The sequence below is a fragment of the Salvelinus sp. IW2-2015 genome, linkage group LG31 (genome assembly GCF_002910315.2).
Source record: "Salvelinus sp. IW2-2015 linkage group LG31, ASM291031v2, whole genome shotgun sequence".
Taxonomy (NCBI): Eukaryota; Metazoa; Chordata; class Actinopteri; order Salmoniformes; family Salmonidae; genus Salvelinus; species Salvelinus sp. IW2-2015.
Window position 1 is genome coordinate 17,321,695 of NC_036870.1, and position 13,987 is coordinate 17,335,681.

At 43.8% G+C, this 13,987-nt stretch overlaps 2 protein-coding genes across 2 annotated transcripts in view; both read left to right on the forward strand.

The window, feature by feature from the left end:
- Window positions 1-13,987, forward strand: part of LOC111956086 (ubiquitin-conjugating enzyme E2 E1-like) — a 114,127-nt gene that overhangs the window by 45,243 nt on the left and 54,897 nt on the right. The gene's annotated exons all lie outside the window — the stretch shown is intronic.
- LOC111955896 (ubiquitin-conjugating enzyme E2 E2-like) overlaps window positions 1-13,987 on the forward strand; it is a gene marked incomplete at its 3' end in the record, with an annotated part of 48,961 nt that overhangs the window by 32,562 nt on the left and 2,412 nt on the right. The window lies entirely within an intron of this gene.

The following is a 13,987-nucleotide window of genomic DNA, read 5'->3' on the forward strand; positions in this document are numbered from 1 at the left end:
TACCTTTTTAGATGTCTAGATCTTGTCATACCAAATAATTCACAAAGCAAAATAGTTGATTTTATTCCCTTCTGATGATTGAAGTTGATAATTATCTTTATATGGGGGTAAGTTGAGTAAGCTTGGGTGGGTGGCATGTAGGCCTAATGCATTTCATGCTGTCTTTTTTTTAATTAATTTTTTTCACCTTTATTTAACCAGGTAGGCAAGTTGAGAACAAGTTCTCATTTACAATTGCGACCTGGCCAAGATAAAGCAAAGCAGTTCGACACACACAACAACACAGAGTTACACATGGAGTAAAACAAACATACAGTCAATGATACAGTAGAAAAATAAGTCTATATACAATGTGAGCAAATGAGGTGAGATAAGGGAGGTAAAGGCAAAAAAAGGCCATGGTGGCGAAGTAAATACAATATAGCAAATAAAACACTGGAATGGTAGATTTGCAGTGGAAGAATGTGCAAAGTAGAAACAGAAATAATTTTACATTTACATTTAAGTCATTTAGCAGACGCTCTTATCCAGAGCGACTTACAAATAATGGGGTGCAAAGGAGCTAAATAAATAAATACAGTAGGGGAAGAGGTAGTTGTTTGGGCTAAATTATAGATGGGCTATGTACAGGTGCTGTGAGCTGCTCTGACAGCTGGTGCTTAAAGCTAGTGAGGGAGATAAGTGTTTCCAGTTTCAGAGATTTTTGTAGTTCGTTCCAGTCATTGGCAGCAGAGAACTGGAAGGAGAGGCGGCCAAAGGAGGAATTGGCTTTGGGGGTGACCAGTGAAATATACCTGCTTGAGCGTGTGCTACAGGTGGGTGCTGCTATGGTGACCAGCGAGCTGAGATAATGGGGGACTTTACCTAGCAGGTAACCTGTAGATGACCTGGAGCCAGTGAGTTTGGCGACGAGTATGAAGTGAGGGCCAGTCAACGAGAGCATACAGGTCACAGTGGTGGATAGTATATGGGGCTTTGGTGACAAAACGGATGGCACTGTGATAGACTGCATCCAATTTATTGAGTAGGGTATTGGAGGCTATTTTGTAAATGACATCGCCGAAGTCGAGGATCGGTAGGATGGTCAGTTTTACGAGGGTACGTTTGGCAGCATGAGTGAAGGATGCTTTGTTGCGAAATAGGAAGCCAATTCTAGATTTAACTTTGGATTGGAGATGTTTGATGTGAGTCTGGAAGGAGAGTTTACAGTCTAACCAGACACCTAGGTATTTGTAGTTGTCCACATATTCTAAGTCAGAACCGTCCAGAGTAGTGATGCTGGACGGGCGGGCAGGTGCAGGCAGCGATTGGTTGAAGAGCATCCATTTAGTGTTACTTGTATTTAAGAGCAGTTGGAGGCCACGGAAGGAGAGTTGTATGGCATTGAAGCTTGTCTGGAGGTTAGTTAACACAGTGTCCAAAGAGGGGCCAGAAGTATACAGAATGGTGTCGTCTGCATAAAGCTGGATCAGAGAATCACCAGCAGCAAGAGCGACATCATTGATGTATACAGAGAAGAGAGTCGGCCTGAGAATTGAACCCTGTGGCACCACCATAGAGACTGCCAGAGGCCCGGACAACAGGCCCTCCTATGTGACACACTGAACTCTATCAGAGAAGTAGTTGGTGAACCAGGCGAGGCAATCATTTAAGAAACCAAGGCTATCGAGTCTGCCGATGAGGATGTGGTGATTGACAGAGTCGAAAGCCTTGGCCAGGTCAATGAATACGGCTGCACAGTATTGTTTATCGATGGCGGTTAAAATATCGTTTAGGACCTTGAGCGTGGCTGAGGTGCACCCATGACCAGCTCTGATACCAGATTGCATAGCGGAGAAGGTACGGTGGGATTCGAAATGGTCGGTAATCTGTTTGTGATATAGGTCTGTAGCAGTTTGGGTCTAGAGTGTCTCCCCTTTGAAGAGGGGGATGACCTCGGCAGCTTTACAATCTTTGGGGATTTCAGACGATACGAAAGATGTTGAACAGGCTAGTAATAGGGGTTGCAACAAGTGTTTGCATTCGGCAGATCATTTTAGAAAGAGAGGGTCCAGATTATCTAGCCCGGTTGATTTGTAYGGGTCCAGATTTTGCAGCTCTTTCAGAACATCAGCTGACTGGATTTGGGAGAAGGATACATGGGGAAGGCTTGGGCGAMTTGCTGTGMGGGGTGCAGTGCTGTTGACTGGGGTAGGAGTAGCCAGGTGGAAAGCATGGCCAGCCGTAGAAAAATGCTTATTGAAATTCTCAATTATAGTGGATTTATCGGTGGTGACAGTTTCCTATCCTCAGTGCAGTGGGCAGCTGGGAGGAGGTGTTCTTATTCTCCATGGACTTTACACTGTCCCAGAACTTTTTTGAGTTTGTGTTGCAGGATGCAAATTTCTGCTTGAAAAAGCTATCCTTGGCTTTTCTAACTGCCTGTGTATATTGGTTTCTAACTTCCTTGAAAAGTTGCATATCACGGGGGCTGTTCGATGCTAATGCAGAACGCCATAGGATGTTTTTGTGTTGGTTAAGGGCAGTCAGGTCTGGAGAGAACCAAGGGCTATATCTGTTCCTGGTTCTAAATTTCTTGAATGGGGCATGCTTATTCAAGATGGTGAGGAAGGCATTTTTTTWAAATAACCAGGCATCCTCTGACGGGATGAGGTCAATATCCTTCCAGGATACCTGTGCCAGGTCGAATAGAAAGGCCTGCTCGCTGAAGTGTTTCAGGGAGCGTTTTGACTGTGATGAGTGGAGGTCGTTTGACCGCTGACCCATTACGGATGCAGGCAATGAGGCAGTGATCGCGGTTGAAAACAGCAGAGGTGTATTTAGAGGGCAAGTTGGTTAGGATGATATCTATGAGGGTGCCCGTGTTTATGGCTTTGGGGTGGTACCTGGTAGGTTCATTGATAATTTGTGTGAGATTGAGGGCATCAAGCGTAGATTGTAGGATGGCTGGGGTGTTAAGCATGTCCCAGTTTAGGTCACCTAGCAGCACGAGCTCTGAAGATAGATGGGGGGCAATCAATTCACATATGGTGTCTGGCTGATACTGTCAGCAATATGTAACTAATAAAGTTGTCACTTGATTTCCACATGATCTGTTTACAATAATTAAATTGGTGGATGTCAAACAAGTGGAAGTTATGAACCAAATTACAAACCATTGATGCATGACTGTTAGCAATTCAGTATTTATTCCAATCACGGAACGCGCGCACACACACACACACACATTCTCCAGGGATGGGTTGGTAGGCAATGGGGCCCAAGACAATGGGGACACAATTGGTTTACCGCTCATTGAAAGGTCAGAGGGCATCAGATCTCTTTCTTTCTCCCTTGTCTCGCTCTCTCTCTCTCCCCACTCCTATCCCCTTTCTTCTCCCTCTTCCCAGCCTGCATTTTGCTCCTGAGGATCTGCATTGTGAGCAATTAGCTGGCCAAATGAGGACACATAAAGACCAGTAACAAGCAGACACAGGCCTTTTAGCTGGAAGGAACAAAAGACTGAAAGTAGCTTTTCTGTCAGAGGGATTTGGGTATTTTATTATCTTCTGAGCCTTTAACAGTGACCTCAAGCTGATGCTTTATTATGAAGGAAACTCAATGACGGTGTTGCTGATTGTTCACTATAACGATCCTCTGTGTGTGTGTGTGTGTATGCGTTGATGATTGGTTACTTATGGTCCTCAGGCTAGACCTGCTCTAACTGAAGCATCATCAAGGCGTTTATGACACCAATAAAAGACAATGTAACCAATTCACGTTGACCAGTCAATAATAACCACCTTGTTGGTTCCCTCTTTTGATGATGATTCACATCACAGAGATCGATGTAGAATCTGAGTAATGGCATTCCAATCTGAATGGACATTTTAATAGGTTAAACCAGGTCAAAGGTCATAGCGATCACAGGGATGATTGAACCACAATCACAAATCAAATCAAATTTATTTATATAGCCCTTCGTACATCAGCTCATATCTCAAAGTGCTGTACAGAAACCCAGCCTAAAACCCCAAACAGCAAGCAATGCAGATGTAGAAGCACGGTGGCTAGGAAAAACTCCCTAGAAAGGCCAAAACCTAGGAAGAAACCTAGAGAGGAACCAGGCTATGAGGGGTGGCCAGTCCTCTTCTGGCTGTGCCGGGTGGAGATTATAAAAACATAAGCAGAGTTCAAATGTTCATAAATGACCAGCATAGTCAATAATAAATAATCACAGTAGTTGTCGAGGGTGCAGCAAGTCAGCACTCAGGAGTAAATGTCAGTTGGCTTTTCATAGCCGATCATTAAGAGTATCTCTACCGCTCCTGCGGTCTCTAGAGAGTTGAAAACAGCAGGTCTGGGACAGGTAGCAGTCCGTGAACAGGTCAGGGTTCCATAGCCGCAGGCAGAACAGTTGAAACTGGAGCAGCAGCACGGCCAGATGGACTGGGGACAGCAAGGAGTCATCATGCCAGGTAGTCCTGAGGCATGGTCCTAGGGCTCAGGTCCTCCGAGAGAGAGAAAGAAAGAGAGAAACAGAGATTAGAGAGAGCATACTTAAATTCAACAGGCACGATAAGACAGGAGAAGTACTCCAGATATAACAAACTGACCCTAGCCCCCCGACACATAAACTACTGCAGCATAAATACTGGAGGCTCCATCCGATGATTCCCCCGGACAGGGCCAAACAGGAAGGATATAACCCCACCCACTTTGCCAAAGCACAGCCCCCACACCACTAGAGGGATATCTTCAACCACCAACTTACCATCCTGAGACAAGGCCGAGTATAGCCCACAAAGATCTCCGCCACYGCACAACCCAAGGGGGGGCTCCAACCCAGACAGGAAGATCACGTCAGTGACTCCAGCCACTCAAGTGACGCACCTCTCCTAGGGACGGCATGAAACTGGTAAGGTCACGGTTAATATTAAGGTTAATCAATGTGTTAGTGAAACAAGGTGAGAGCAAGGGAGAGGAGAGTAGGTGGAGAGGAGAGTGATAACTGACAGGTGTAGGGATTGGGTTTGCAATGTGTCTCTGTGCTGAGGTAGCTAGCTGGTACAATATCATATATCCGTAGGCAGGTATAATCCAGTTAGCCCATAATCTGGAATGGGAGGGATTAGCTTTCCATGGAGTATAAGTACATGGTAATACTGCTGTACTCCCACGGTCTGTGTGTGTGTGTGTGTGTGTGTGTGTGTGTGTGTGTCTGCTGGTGTGTCATCCTCTCTCATGGAGTTATGCAGGGTAAGCATTCAGGATATGCTCCTTAGTGATTTGTTGTTCCCTTGTGATTTGTTGCCATCCATGCAGTACCCTTGAGCCTAAAAACACACAACACTTCACTTATATAATAAGTCACTCCATGAATAGCAGTGGCGAACCGTGACTATAGGACCTAGGCCTTCAGAGGGATGAAAAAAGTAAGGAATCAAGAAAATAACAATGTAGCATCACTTAATGTGCCCGACATCACATCTTCTGTAGTCGGGCCATTCTATTTCTAGTGAAGGAAGAGCAATGCTTTTTGATGACATGATAAATGATTCAAACAGGCCTGGCTGTGCTTCGGGCTGCCACACACACACACACACACACACACAAAACCAGCATGGACACACCGTATAAAATAATGTGACCAGCTAAACAAAACACACTGTTTACACAAACCAAGATTGGCTAACAACACTATCACACTGTCACCAATAGCGACAACAACCGTGTCACATCAAAGGTGACAGGCTCATGGTGCTGAAAGGACTGCGACCGTAATATCTGTGCTCTCCATGGCACTGAAGGAGAGACAGTTTTGTTAAAACACAGACACAGCTGATTTTTATCACGTTCATCCCACTAACCAGTGATCTAAAGTTTAAATGTAAGTGTTTCAGTCATTATTTTCAGAGAGCTAGCTAACAGCAAGGGAGCTGCAACAACAACAGTGTTTCAGTCATTATTTTTAGAGAGCTAGCTAACAGCAAGGGAGCTGCAACAACAACAGTGTTTCAGTCATTATTTTTAGAGAGCTCGCTAACAGCAAGGAAGCTGTAACAACAACAGTGTTTCAGTCATTATTTTTAGAGAGCTAGCTAACAGCAAGGGAGCTGTAACAACAACAGTGTTTCAGTCATTATTTTTAGAGAGCTAGAGAAGAGATAATATTCCCTATTTTTTTTTCCCAGGATACCTTGTGCCAGGTCCGAATAAGGGGGGGGGGGAAAAAGAGGAGGGAGGCGAGGGGAAAAAAGGCCTGCTTCGCTGAAGTGTTTCAGGGAGCGTGTTGTGAACTGTGATGAAGTGGAGGTCGTTTGACGCGCTGACCTCATTACGGATGCAGGCAATGAGGCAGTGATCGCGGTTGAAAACGCAGAGGGTTATTTAGAGGGCAAGTTGGTTAGGATGATATCTATGAGGGTCCCCGTGTTTATGGCTTGGGGTGGTCTGTAGGTTCAATTGGATATTTGTGTGAGTTGAGGGCATCAAGCGGTAAGATTGTAGATGGCTGGGGGGGGGGTTGGTTAAAAGCCTCATGTCAGTTTAGGTTCACTAGCAGCACGAGTTGAAGATAGATGGGGGCAATCAATTCACATACTGTGTTCTGGGCTTGATATGTCAGCAATATGTAAACTAATAAAGTTGTCCTTGGATTTCCACATGATCTGTTTACAAATTTAAATTGGTGGATGCAAACAAGTGGAAGTTTGAACCAAATTACAAACCATTGATAGCAATGACTGTTAGCATTTCAGTATTTATTTCAATCAACGGAACGGCGCACACACCCACAGCACAGGTTTCAGGGATGGGTTGGTAGGCAATGGGGCCCAAGACAATGGGGAACAATTGGTTTACCGCTCATTGGAAAGGTCCAGAGGGCATCACGCTCTCTTTTCTTTCTCCTTTCTCGCTCTCTCTCTCTCCCCTCCTATCCCCTTTCTTCTCGTCCGTCCTTCCCAGCCTGCTTTTGCGGTCCTGAAGGATCTGCATTGTGAGCACTTAGTTGGCCAAATCGAAGAACACATAAAGACCAGTAACAGAGACACTCAGGCCTTATTAGTGGGCTGGAAGGAAAAAAGACTGAAGTAGCTTTATTGTCAGAGGGATTTGGGTATTTTTATTGATCATATCTGAGACTTTAACAGTGACCTAAGCTGGATGCTTTATTATGAAGGAAACCCTCATGACGGTGTTGCTGATTGTCACCTATAAAAACGAGTCACTCTGTGTGTGGTGTGTGTAATGCGTTGATGATTGGTTACTTATGGTCCCTCAGGCTAGACCTGCTCTAACTGAAGCATCATCAAGGCGTTTATGACACCAATACAAAGACAATGTAACCAATTCACGTTGACCAGTCAATAATAAACCAACCTTGGTTGGTTCCCTCTTTTGGATGATTTCAACTATCACAGAGATCGATGTAGAATCTGAGTAATGGCATTCCAACTGATGGACATTTTAAATGGTTAAACACAAGGTCAAAGGTCATAGGCTCAACAGGGATGATTGAACCACAATCACAAATCCAAATCAATTTATTTTATATGCCCTTCGACACAGCTCATATCTCAAAGTGTGTACGAAACCCAGCCTAGAAACCCCAACAGCAAGCATGCCAGATGTAGAACACGTGGCTAGGAAAAAACTCCCTAGAAAGGCAAAAACTAGAAGAAACCGTAGCGAGGAACAGGTATGAGGGGTGGCGAGTCCCTCTCTGGTGTGGCGCGGTGGAGATTATAACAGAACATAGCAAGATGTTCAAATGTTCATTGAAATGAACCAGCAAGTCAATAAATAAATAATCACAGTAAGTTGTGACGGGTGCAGCAAGTCAGCACCTCGGAGTAAATGTCGTTGGCTTTCATAGCCGAATCATTAGAGTTCTCTACCGCTCCTGCGGTCTCTTAGAGAGTTGAAGAACAGCAGGGTCTGGGACAGGTAGCCAGTCCAGTGAACAGGTCAGGGTGCCATAGCCCGGCTGGCAGAAACAGTTGAAACTGGAGCAGCAGCACGGCCAATGGCTGGGGACAGCAAGGAGTCATCAATGCAAGTAGTCCTGTGGCAATGGTCTAGTGGCTCAGGTCTCTGAGAGAGAGAAAGAAAGAGAGAAACAGGATTAAGAAGAGAGCATACTTAAATTCACAACAGGCACGATAAGACAGGAGAAGTACTCCCAGAATATAGACAACTGACCTAGCCCGACACATAAACTTACTGCAGCTAAAATACTGGAGGCTCCATCCGATGATTCCCCCGGACAGGGCCAAACCAGGAAGGGATATATAACCCACCCACTTTGCAAAGCACAGCCCCCACACCACTAGAGGGATATCTTCAACCACCAACTTACCATCCTGAGACAAGGCCGAGTATAGCCCACAAAGATCTCCGCCACGCACAACCCAAGGGGGGGCTCCAACCCAGAACAGGAAGATCACGTCAGTTGACTCCAGCACTCAAGTGACGCACCTCTCCTAGGGACGGCATGAAACTGGTAAGGTCACGGTTAATAAATTAAGGTTAATCAATTGTTAGTGAAACAAGGTGAGAGCAAGGGAGAGGAGAGTAGGTGGAGAGGAGAGTGATAACTGACAGGTGTAGGGGATTGGGGTTGTGCAATGTGTCTTCTGTGCTGAGGTAGCTAGCCTGGTACAATATCATATATCGTAGGCAGGTATAATCCAGTTAGCCCATAATCTGGAATGGGGGGATTAGCTTCCCATGGAGTATAAGTACATGGTAATACTGCTGTAACTCCTACGGTCCTGTGTGTGTGTGTGTGTGCTGCTTGGTGTGTCATCCTCTCTCATGGAGTTATGCAGGGTAAGCATTCAGGATATGCTCCTTAGTGATTTGTTGTTCCCTTGTGATTTGTTGCCAATCCATGCAGTACCCTTGGAGCCTAAAACACACAACACTTCACTTATATAATAAGTCACTCCATGAATAGCATGGCGAACCGTGACTATAGGACCTAGGCCTTCAGAGGGATGAAAAAAGTAAGGAAATCAAGAAAATAACAATGTAGGCATCACTTAATGTGCCCGACATCACATCTTCTGTAGTCGGGCCATTCTATTTCTAGTGAAGGAAGAGCAATGCTTTTTGATGACATGATGAAATGATTCAAACAGGCCTGGCTGTGCTTGTCGGGTGCCAACACACACACACACACACACACACAAACCCGCATGGACAACCCGTATAAAATTAATGTGACCAGCTAAACAAAACACACTGTTTACACAAACCAAGATTGGGCTTAACCAACACTATCAACTGTCACCAATAGCGACAACAACCGTGTCACATCAAAGGTGACAGGCTCATGGTGCTGAAAGGACTGCGACCGTATATCTGTGCTCTCCATGGCACTGAAGGAGAGACAGTTTTTGTTTAAAACACAGACACAGCTGATTTTTTCACGTTATCAATCGATTCCACTAACCAGTGATCTAAAGTTTAAATGTAAGTGTTTCAGTCATTATTTTCAGAGAGCTAGCTAACAGCAAGGGAGCTGGCAACAACAACAGTGTTTCAGTCATTATTTTTAGAGAGCTAAGCTAACAGCAAGGGAGCTGCAACAACAAACAGTGTTTCAGTTATTTATTTTTAGAGAGCCTCGCTAACAGCAAGGAAGCTGTAACAACAACAGTGTTCAGTCATTATTTTTAGAAGCTAGCTACAGCAAGGGAGCTGTAACACAACAGTGTTTCAGTCATTATTTTTAGAGAGCTCGCTAACAGCAAGGGAGCTGTAATCAACAACAACAACAGTGTTTTCAGTCATTATTTTTAGAGAGCTCGCTAACAGCAAGGAGCTGTAAACAACACAGTGTTTCAGTCATTATTTTAGAGCTCGCTACAGCAGGGAGCTGTAACAACAACAACAGTGTTTCAGTCATTATTATTCAGGAGCTAGCTAACAGCAAGGGAGCTGTAACAACAACAAAACAACAGTGTTTCAGTCATTATTTTTAGAGAGCTCGCTAACAGCAAGGGAGCTGTAACAACAACAGTGTTTCAGTCATTATTTTTTAGAGAGCTAGCTAACAGCAAGGGAGCTGTAACAACAACAACAACAGTGTTTCAGTCATTATTTTTAGAGAGCTTCGCTAACAGCAAGGAGCTGTGATCAACAACAACAACAGTGTTTTCAGTCATTATTTTTAGAGAGCTGCTAACTTCAGCAAAGGGAGCTGTAACAACAACAACAGTGTTTCAGTCATTATTTTTAGAGAGAGCTCGCTAACGAGCAAGGGAGCTGTAACAACAACAACAGTGTTTCAGTCATTATTTTTCAGAGAGCTCAGCTAACAGCAAGGGAGCTGTAACAACAAACAGTGTTTCAGTCATTATTTTTAGAGAGCTCGCTAACAGCAAAGGGAGCGTGTAACCAAACAACAGTGTTCAGTATTATTTTAGAGAGCTAGCTAACAGCAAGGGAGCTGTAACAACAACACAGTGTTTCAGTCCATTATTTTCAGAAGGGCTAGCTAACAGCAAGTGGAGCTGTAACAATCATACAGTGTTTCAGTTCATTTATTTTTAGAGAGCGTCGGCTAACAGACAAGGGAGCTGTAACAACTACAGTGTTTCTCAGTCATTTTTTAGAGAGGCTCGCTAACAGCAAGGGAGCTGTAACAACAACAGTTGTTTCAGTCATTATTTTAGAGAGCTACGATAACAGCAAGGGAGCGTGTACAACACAAGACCAAAAAAAAATCTCACTACTACTTCTTCTTGTTCTTTTCCCGCGTTCGTTCAGTCATTATTTTGCAAGGGCTAGCTAACCAGCAAAGGGAGCTGTAACAACAACAAAGTGTTTCAGTCATTATTTTCAGAGAGCTAGCTAACAGCAGGGAGCTGTAACAACAACAGTGTTTCAGTCATTATTTTAGAGAGCTCGGCTAACAGTTCAAGGAGCTGTAATCAAACAAGCATAGTGTTATCAGTCAATTATTTTAGACGAGTAGCTAAACAGCAAGGTGAGCCTGTAACAAACAACAACAGTGTTTCAGTCATTATTTTCAGAGGCTAGCTTAACGCAAGGAGCTGTAACAACAACAAGTGGTTCATAGTCATTAGGGTTTAGAGAGACTTGCCGTAACACGCAAGGTGAGCTGTCATACAACCACAGTGTTTCAGTCATTATTTTTAAGAGAGCTTAGCTAACGCAAGGGAGCTGTAAAACCACAAAACACACATGTGTTTCAGTCATTTATTTTCAGAAGAGCTAGCTAACAGCAAGGGAGCTGTAACAACAACAGTGTTTTCAGTCATTATTTTTAGAGAGCTCGCTAACAGCAAGGGAGCTGCTAACAACAACAGTGGTTTCAGTCATTATTTTAAGAGCAGCTCGCTAACAGCAAGGGAGCTGTAACAACAACAACAGTGTTTCAGTGCCATTATTTCAGAGAGCTAGCTAACAGCAAGGGAGCTGTAACAACAACAACAACACAGTGTTTCAGTCATTATTTTTAGAGAGCTCGCTAAACAGCAAGGGAGCTGTAAACAAACACAGTGTTTCAGTCATTATTTTTTAGAGAGCTAGCTAACAGCAAAGGGGAAGCTGTAACAACAAACACAACAGTGTTTCAGTCATTATTTTTAGAGAGCTGCTAAACAGCAAGGGAGCTGTATAACAACAACAACAGTGTTTCAGTCATTATTTTTTAGAGAGCTCGCTAACAGCAAGGGAGCGTGTAACAACAAAACAGTGTTTTCAGTCACTATATTTTTAGAGAAGCTCGCTAACAGCAAGGGAGCTGTAACAACAACAACAGTGTTCAGTCATTATTTTCAGAGAGCTAGCTAACAGCAAGGGAGCTGGTAACAAGCAACAGTGTTTCAGTCATTATTTTTAGAAAGCTCGCTAACAGCAAGGGAGCTGTAACAACAACAGTGTTTAAGTCATTATTTTTAGAGAAGCTAGCTAACAGCAAGGGAGCTGTAACAACAACAACAGTGTTTCAGTCATTATTTTCAGAGAGCTAGCTAAAGCAAGGGAGCTGTAACAACAACAACAGTGTTTCCAGTCCATTATTTTTAGAGAGCTCGCTAACAGCAAGGGAGCTGTAACAACCACAGTTGTTTCAGTCATTATTTTTTAGAGAGGCTCGCTACAGCAAGGGAGCTGTAACAAACAAAGCAGTGTTTCAGTCATTATTTTAGAGAGCTAGCTAACAGCAAGGGAGCTGTAACAACAACAACAGTGTTTCCAGTCATTATTTTTCAGAGAGCTAGCTAACAGCAAGGGAGCTGTAACAACAACAGTGTTTCAGTCATTATTTATTAGAGAGCTCCTACAGCAAGGGAGCTGTAAACAACAACAGTGTTTCAGTCATTATTTTTAAGAGAGCTAGCTAACAGCAAGGGAGCTGTAACCAACAACAACAAACAGTGTTTCAGTCATTATTTTTCAGAGAGCTAGCAACAGCAAGGGAGCTGTAACAACAACAGTGTTCAGTCATTATTTTTAGAGCGCTAGCTAACACAAGGGAGCTGTAACAACAACAACAACAGTGTTTCAGTCATTATTTTTTAAGAGAGCTAGCTAACAGCAAAGAGAGCTGTAACAACAACAACAACAGTGTTTCATCATTATTTTCAGAGAGCTCGCTAACAGCAAGGAGCTGTTAACAACAACAGTGTTTCAGTCATTATTTTTAGAGACTAGCTAACAGCAAGGAGCTGCAAAAACAACAACAGTGTTTCAGTCATATTTTAGAGAGCTAGCTTAACAGCAAGGGAGCTGTAACAACAACAACAGTGTTTCAGTCATTATTTTTAGAGAGCTAGCTAACAGCAAGGGAGCTGTAACAACAACAACAGTGTTTCAGTCATTATTTTTAGAGAGCTAGCTAACAAACAACAGTGTCCACTCACCAGATGATGATCATGTGATTGAGAAGGCCTAGACAATACACCTCTTCCTTTCCCCCTTTTTTAAAAAACAGTCCTACCCGTTGCAAGTCAAAATGTAATTGGTTCATTCTACTTCACTCAAATTTCTGCTTTAATACAGCTTGAATGGCAGAGCCCTTCTATCCAGCTTCTGAAGGCCTATTCAATGGCTGGCTGAGTTAGCTAGATTTTTATACCAGAGACCACAAAATAAAATCCTGATTGGATATTTGTTTTCTCTTAGTATTAACCCCTTCTCTTTTTAACACAAACTAAAGAGTTAAATCAGAAGATCATTCAAATGATTGTAAAGATGAAATGAAATAGAAATTAAATCGAAATGTATGTACATTTTTATGAATCCTTAGGCCTTCTGGATAGTACGAAGTGTGCTAGTGTAAGATATAGCTGAAGCTACTTTAGATATGGGCATGTATCCAATGAGCACACGTCTCTTCTAAAGTGCTAGGTTAGTGAGAACTGGAGTACAGCTGGCATACAGCTCACCATGCCTTCTTCTGCCTCACACCTCACTCTCTCGCTCGCTGACACTCTTCTCTTTCTACATTCCCCTCCCTCTCCCTCTTATGCTTTCTCTCTCTCTGTGGTGTGTGTGTGTGTGTGTGTGTGTGTGTGTGTGTGTGTGTGTGGTGTGTGTGGTGTGTGTGTGTGTGTGGTGTGTGTGTGTGTGTGTGCGCAACAAGAGAGGTAGTGGTGTCAGGGTATCTATCCTCTTGTCATACAATACTTCCCTTTGACTGTCTGGGACATCTCGTCTATCCACATTGCTACCAGCGTCCTGTCCAATCCTGCAGCCGTCTGTGAGTAGTTCCTGTTTGTTTGTGCGTGTGATGCCAGCTGCGCCCTGAGTAAAAAAAAAAATCGGGAGGAACTGCCGTCGGAAGATGAGGGAGGATGGGTGGGGGGGAGAGGGGCTGTGTGATGTTATGGGGGGAGAGGGCTGTGTGATGTTATGGGGGGAGAGGGCTGTGTGATGTTATGGGGGGAGAAGGGATGTGTGATGTTATGGGGGGAGAGGGGCTGTGTGATGTTATGGGGGAAGCGAGGGGCTGTGTGATGGGGGAGAGAGA